At 29.2% G+C, this 8,616-nt stretch overlaps 1 pseudogene; it reads left to right on the top strand.

The window, feature by feature from the left end:
* Positions 1 to 3,587: 3,587 nt before the first annotated feature.
* LOC114180560 (uncharacterized) lies at positions 3,588 to 4,716 on the top strand (annotated as a pseudogene).
* Positions 4,717 to 8,616: the final 3,900 nt, after the last annotated feature.

Genomic DNA, 8,616 nt, shown 5'->3' with positions numbered 1-8,616 from the left:
TGATAAGCATACCTTGTAGACATGTTGTAGCAGCAATTAATTATAAGGTGGAAAACCCTGAAGCTTATGTGCATTCATATTACAAAAGAGCTGCTTATGAGGCATGCTATAGCCTAGAAATAACCCCAATCAATGGACAACAATTGTGGCCTAAAAGCAATCAACCTGAACTACTCCCACCAATTTATAAAACACCACTTGGGAAACCCAAAAAATTGAGAAGAAGGGAAGCTGATGAACATGTCAATCATTCCAAGCTACCAAAGAAAAATCTTATCATGAAGTGCAACAAGTGTAAGCAGTTGGGACACAACATTAGGAACTGTAGAAAGGGAATCAGGCATAGAAAGGTAAGAACACAAATTGTACCTCTAATTCAATTTTTTTTTTCGTTAAAATAATACAAATCTTAAACTATAATACATACCCAATTCACAGGGACAAACACAAGAAACTCCATCTGTTAGTGTAGCTAGCAGCGCTGCAGGACCATCTAACCAAAACTGCAGTAGTAGAAGAAGATTCATACCCAAGGTTGCTGCAAACGTGAACCAGGGAGAAAGACCACCAACAACACAAACCAGAAGCATGGCTGCACAACTCACAAGGTCTCAAGCAAGTACTGCAACAACCCACGTGAAATAGAAGGAGGAATCAAACTGTTTTTGTTGCTTTTAATGGTGGACCACTTTTTTTGTAGGAGTGGGCATAGTGATAGTAGACAACTTTGTGGATTAAAGCAATAGTATAACTTATTGTATTCAGATTTATGGACCACATGTATGGTGTCCAATACTTTATTCAATGTAATCCTAGGGACCACTTTGACGATGCATTACAACTTGTGTTTTGTGATAATGCAGTAAAACTTTGATGATGCATTACAACTTGTGTATGGATTACTTTTTTTGTTGTGATAATTGATGACAGACGTAGACGTATAATGTTTTACATGAGTATGGTCAAAGAAAACCTTACAGGAAATAACCACTGTTGTGCAAAAAAAGAATAAAAGATTACATATTCACCTCATAGGACAACACTTTTGTTAAGTAAAAATGAATTCATAAATTACAGTAGAGTTGCTTCTATTTAAAAATGAATTCAATTGTAACCACATCACTGTTTTTGGTAACCACCATAGACCTCAATTCTGAAATAAGTACCATGATGTCTCCACTTTGCAAGCCACCATTTAAAACACATTTGAACTTCTCATTTCATTCATTACTAACATATTACAAATACAGAACACTTCCCCACCAAAAGTTACCTCAAACATACTTAACCATTAAAGTTTCATACATAACTAATCACTGCTAAATAGTACTTAGTAAAAAACTAGTAACAATTAAACTTGAACGACAACATAAAAACCAAGAGAATTGTTAATGTCCACGATAAAAGGAAAAAAAATTGCAGGAATCTCCCAAACCTTTTCTCTTCTTGCAATTTTGTCTTCAACTTCTCATTTTTCTTTATTAACTCTAATATAACTTTCTCCTTCTCTAAACACACTTCATCTTCTTCAGCTCGTGTTCTACCACTGTCTTGAAAGTCAGGTGCGTTCCCTTCAAATTTAGATTCCTCTTCATTAAACCATTCAAAGAAATTGTAATGAGAATTGGATTGCAAAAAAAAAAACAAAACCATTAACACATCAAACGAAATCAATTTCGCCCAATAAATAAGAAATTTGTCACTTACAGCCCAATTTCTACATCTCCAAAATAATCTCCCCTTGTTCTTCACAGTCGTTGCCTTTAGTAGCAGTAATCTTTCCCTACACCTACATAGTTTGGATGACATATCCAACGACGACGAATAGGTCTGCGACATTTTCGAACCAATACTCCTCTGCGTACAATGAATTCCTCTGCTCCCACTTTTCATCACCCTACAACGATGTTCAGAGTTAAATTTTGGCTACCAATGAATTCAATAATCTTTCCCCCCAAACCAACACGAGCTGCTCCTAATTTTAGGGTTTCAGAAAGACCCCAAATACCTCTTTTAAAACGGTAATAAAATTTCAAGACCACGTGTTGTTTATAAAATCCTCTCAGCTGAAAACGGGATCCTTACGTGGCCATCCGTTAGACAGGCGTCAATTAAAATTAACGGAGTTTAAAATTGAGGACCAATTCCATTAGATTTAAAACGTGGAGGACTGAAATTGAGCAATCATTAGGTGGGAGACTAAAACAAAAAATTACCCATACTTGAGGGATGAAAAACATAATTAACCCTTAATTTTATTAAGAGTAGAAAAAATACTTTCATTTCATTTATCAATTACATAATATAAAATAATAGATGTGGATCTGTTAGTTATAAATAGTTTATCTTAAATATCATCTTAAATTTGTCTGTTGTGAATGATCATGATGTTATGATTTCAATTAGAAAATAAAATTTAACTTTAAAATTATTAAAATAAAAAGAGTAATACAATTATAACTATATGATTTGTATTTATTTAAATAAATCAGCCTCTTAGATTTAAAAGATATATTTAAAATATTAAAACTAATACATTGAAGTAAATAAATCTTTAAAACAAATATTAAGCTAACTTACAAATGACAAATTCAAATTTAAATATGTCACATCATAATCCAAATACAAATAATAAAGAATAATACTATTATAACTATATCATTTGTATTTATTTAAACAAATTAACCTCTTAGATTTAAAAGACATATTTGAAATATTGAAACTAATACATTTAAGTAAATAAATCTTTAAAATAAATATGAAGCTAACTTATAGGACATTCTAGCACGTTTTTATTATAATAATTTGGAAAGACAAATTCAAAACACACATAATTATGGTCAAATATTTTTATGAATAGAGATCTGCTTATTTAAAATTACTTTTGTCGTATCACAATAAACCCTAATCAAGAGAGTGAAATTCTTTAGTTTTCTCTATTATTCCCATCAACGGTGCCTTTCAAGTGTAGCCCACATTGTCTTTCATTTTTATTTTGCCCTAGGTAAACCGTTTTTCCCAATTTCAGTTCCTCGCATGCAAAAATTTAGTGATTATGTGTGCGTGGTTTTGTTCGATTCACTTTATTTGGTTTAAGAAGTGATCAACATCTTCAAAGTTTCAATCTTCAACTATGAGTAGCAATAGTTAGTTCTTTATGTAATAGTTACATGGAAATAAGGATTTGTTTTTTAACAAATATTGATGATTTTACTTCTTAATTTCGACAATTGGATGTGTCAATCATGTAATTTTACCACTTTGTGTAATTGATGATGATTTAGGTTATGTGGTAATCATATATACAGACTCATTAATGAAAAAAACTAGTACAATTCTCATTTCTTAAGGTTGTGTAAATTGTAAAACAGATCGATCCCAAGTTTTGGTTATTGTTGCTATTAGTGGAACTTTTATAAATATGATTGTTGTTTCTGTTGTGTGGACAAATTTGAAGAATGGTATTTTAATTTTTGCACAAAAGAACTAATTTGTGATTGACAATATCTCAATGGCTATGTAGGACTCTCTATTTTAAGGTTTTTCTTAAAAATATGTTATGTTGTCTTTCAGATTAATTGACAGAGATGGAACTTAGGTCAAATTCTGATGATAGTAAATCAACATTTTGTCTGGTGGATGAGGATCACACATTTGCAAATTCTATTCGATACACCCTAAATCAAGAGTAGGTATTGTGAATATTCTTATGTGAGTTTAATTCAATATATCTATCTTGATTTATTGAGGCTGTTAGTGTTGTTTTGCAGTCCAAGGGTGACATATTGTGGGTACAGCATTCCTCATCCCTCATTTAATCGAGTTAATATCAGACTCAAGACAACAGGTAATGCATGAAGTGTGTTGAGTTTCTTGTCAATTGTTTATCGTAGTGAACCAAATCTTACCATAAGTAAGAATTTCTACAACAATCATGTATATGCTAAATTCTTTTCGCTGCTACATACAAAATTCTTAGCCTCCAATACTTATCGTTTGTAAAGATATAATGATGACTCAGTGGTAAAGATTGAAATAGAGGATGAGAGAAATTGTGAATTCTATTGAATATATATAGAATAATAATAAATACTTTCATTCGATAAATTTACTTAATTCTCAAATTTTGATTTAATAAATATTTTCATTAGATCTTTTCATTAAATCAATTTACCCAATTCTTGAGTTTGATAAAAAGATTCTTGATTTGAAAACATTGGGATGGATACATGAAGAATTTATTTCTAAGTTATGTTACTCTTTTTTTTTATTCATCTCTAATAATTAATAATTTAGTAATGAATCACCAATTTTGAATCATATCTTTCAAGTAAGACTATTTATCTTCTTTTGTTTCTCAAAAATGGAAATTTAGAAAAGTGCTTTATAAACATAGTATATAAAGGACAAACATATCTCATTTAATTTCTATATATATCTACTACCACTAACAAATACTATAGTAACTACCATCTATCGATAGAAAAAAAATGCAATATAGTATGACATTGTAAAAAATGCAATATAGTATGACATTGTAATCTTGTGTTGAATTTGGTTGTGTAGGAGATCTAGCAAAGGAGGTGTTTAAAGATGGATGCTTGAAATTGAAGCTCATGTGCTGCCATGTTAGGAGCACTTTTGATGATGCTCTAAGTGAATTTAAAGAGACCAAAACCAACTGAACAAGACATGGATACAATTGAGATTCAGTAAACACTTCTATTTTTAGTTTCCACACTCATTTGGCTTTTCATGCTTAACCATAATATATAAGCATGGGTGAATATTAGGTTATGAGGTTAAGGAAATAAAAATACTAAGGTCATTTAATGCTATTTTTTATGAACTTAAAATATTTAATATAATAACCTATTTAATGTCAAGAGGCTACTTCCTACCAAGATCAATAAACATTTTTTCAATCACATATTTTCCTAGTTTTGTGTTTCTTTCTTAGAAAGAAAATCTCAATATAGTATCTTTTGTTATAACACATTCTCACACTTATAAACACCACACCTATAAAACTTGATCACTTTGTAACTTAAAAGTGTAATGGTTTTTCAATGCAATCCCTGTTTTCAAAAATTTGATAAAAAAAATAGATGTTTAAAAAAACTATTTTTCATACATTTTTTATAAATCTTTATAAACAGACAATGAATTCAAAACAAAAATGGTATTTCTGTAACTTTATTTATTTTTTAAAGTATATATATATATATAAAATTTATTATTCTGTTTTAACTTCTTTTAATTTTATTTAAAGTTAATTTTTTTAATTTTAGTTATTTTTTCTTTAGTTTATTATTTTCTTTTTTTCTTTATCTTTTAATATATATTTTAAAAATGAAACACAATATTAATATTTTTAATAAATATTTAAAAAAATATATATTAATATATATATAGTTTTAATTTTATATAATGTATTAAAAATAAATTAACTTAAAAAATAAATTAAATTAAAATAATAATTAAACTTTACATTACAAATATATATATATATAATTGTTTTTAATTTTAATTATTTTTAATGCGTTGTATATAATGTATTAAAAATTAAATTAACTTTAAAAATTAAATAAATTTAAAACATAAATTTTAAAATTATTATAATAAAAATTTAATATTAGTGGAATACTATAATCACTATATTATTTACAGTTATTTAAACAAGTCAACCTCTTAATTTAAAATATTTATTTGAAATATTAAAACTATTACATTTAAGTAAATATATCTTTTAAAAAAAATATTAAACCAACTTATTTGATAAATAGGCCAAATACAAATTTAATAGTAGAGAGTCTCCTTACAAAAGTAGTGGCCATGTGTTATATTTCTATTGGAGAGACTTTTCATAAAATAGTTTTTCACATTGCAACACTCAAGTGGTGCATTTTTCATGAGAGTGGGGAGTAGGGATGTCAACGGGGCGGGTAGGGTATGGGTAGTAGCTCCCCCGTACCCTACCCGCTGGATAAATATTTGCCCCGTACCCGTACCCATATCCGTCGGGTATCCGTTATGCGGGTACCCGTCTATTTTTTTCATATCCGCGGATATCCACGGGTATCTGCGGGTATTTACAAAATTATTTAAAAAGTAAATATTTAATCATAAATTCAAATAAAATAAAATAAAATACATCACTGTCATAAATTTTAAATAAAGTTTAAACAAACTCAAGTCTATACAAGTCCAAATAATTATAAAAATAAATATAAGATGACGTTCAACACAATGAAAATTCTTTAATTAGTGTTTTGATCAACAAACCCACTTTCTACGATTGATTCATATTCCTGAAAAATAATCAAATAATAAACTTCAACTGCTACGTGTCAAGTATTCTTATTTTGATTATCGTTTGACAACAAACATACCATAAACGTCAATGTCTATATAGAGTTTGATGTATATGCTCAATTTCAAATAAGGGAAAGAGAAGAATGTTAAGGGGGTGTACTTGGAAGAATACAACGTTCCAATACTTAAAGCTAGAAAAATGAAGACAAAAGACAAGACAAGATGTGCAGCTTAGAAAAAATTAGGCCATAAAAGTTGTTTACTAATATATATATATATATATATATATATATATATATATATATATATAAGGGTATTTTTGTGAATTAAAATTTAGCGGGTACGGGTATCCACGGGTACGGATACTATGATACCCGTACCCGCCCTGTTAACATGCGGGTATCAAAAATACCCGTACCCGCAGGTAGCGGGTATCCATTTTTAATATCCGTTTCCTACCCATTGCGGGTTTTATCCACGGATACCCGCGGGTACGGATACTTTTGACATCCCTAGTGGGGAGTGACGCATGTCAAGCTCCCTCTCACCAAGCAAGCATTTTTAGGATTTTGGTATATATTACAATTCTAGGATTTTAGAACATTTTGAACACACGTTATTCTATAAATAGAGGTGTCTCTAGTAACAACCCAAATTAGTACATAACTATACTAATGTAAATCATTACATAAGTAATAATCAACAACACATAAATGTAAATCTATATACTGAGTATTCACAGTTCTCCAAAATTATAAGTTGATTTTTCAAAAATAAGATATTTAATATCAATGAAGCACTAGGTATATACATGTATACCTGCGTCTATTCCTATTCACCAACTCACAGTCTCGTTATTGATCCTCAATACTACCTACAAGACCCTCTACTCACGCCTATCGACATAAATATATCAAGATGCATGAATTAAAAGTATGAAACCATGGCTTCCGCATGAATCTTGTCTATGCTCACCATTAACCTAATTTATAATTTGAATTACAAGTTCATGATGAAGGACAGAAGCTCCGAGCAACAGGAAACGTAATAACAAGGGTTAAATATGTTTTTGGTCCCTTAACTTTCAGTGAATTTTGGAATTAGTCCATTTTGAAACTTTGGACCAATTTAGTCCTTCATCTTTCTGAATACGTGGATTTAGTCCTTTTAATCAAATTTTGTTAGGTTTATTTGATGTTTCGTATGCATTTTAAGATTGTATTTGAGTTGTTTATACTGTTTGACACATTTTTGCTTTAATTTTAAGTCAAATACTATTGTGAAACACGCTTGAAATGTCAAATAAACTTAATAAAATTTGATTAAAAGGACTAAATTCACGTATTTCAAAAGATGAAGGACTAAATTGGTTCAAAGTTTTAAAATGGACTAATTCCAAAATTCATTGAAAGTTAAGGGACTAAAAACATATTTAACCCTAATAACAATTGACAAGAATGAGTGCAGACATAGAACATTAAGTGCACATTCTAATAGTAACTAATGTTTTGTACCATGGTTTCACTTGACAATCATAATAACAATCCGTCATAGTTAAAGAAATTTTCATTGTACATAAAAAATTAGTTCCATCGGGATTAAGTGATGAAACCAGCATAAGGGTGAACTTCTGACCAACCTTTATGGATATATCTCGAAATTGATATCAAAGTGCATAAACATGTTAAACTTTTCACTTCTTGCTTTAGTTCGAGTAACTTGAGATGCACAAAATCGACGTATTAGAATGAAATACATAGTAGAAGTTGATAAAAAAGAATCTCTAAAGACTATGAAATATGGAATAGGAGCATCATACTATGCAAAACTTGAAAAAGGGACGAGAAAGAAAGAATCGTGAAAAAGTTAAAAAATAGTATAAATAGTTGTTGCGGTTAAAAAAGTCAGTCACAATTATATTAACCATAAAAAATAAACCGCTAGTAAAATTTAATTTTTTTGTATGCTTCTTGTTGCAACGTCATTTTTTTTTATTTATAGCTGAAATCAAGGTACTATCTTAGTTGTTTTTCTTTGCTGTGGAGTTTTCTTGGCCATTATTTCCATGACCACACCATAAAAGTTTGTCATTCACACTAATATTGACATGCTATTTTCTATTTATCTAATCAAAGTTTAGTGTTCGATATAAAATTTTGAACAAAAGCTATCACATACAAGAAAATCATCTAACATAAAGTTTCAATATTCATTTCTGTCATTCAAAAAAAAAAATAGTTACCTATTTGCAACTAAGATAAACAAAACATAAGAAGATATCATATTTTAATTAAATCTCGA

Source organism: Vigna unguiculata, chromosome 4 (assembly GCF_037176805.1).
Source record: "Vigna unguiculata cultivar grain cowpea cultivar isolate G323 ecotype 2 chromosome 4, ASM3717680v1, whole genome shotgun sequence".
Lineage (NCBI taxonomy): Eukaryota > Viridiplantae > Streptophyta > Magnoliopsida > Fabales > Fabaceae > Vigna > Vigna unguiculata.
The sequence above is the reverse complement of the archived record's forward strand: the minus strand, read 5'-3'. Positions and strand labels throughout refer to the sequence as shown.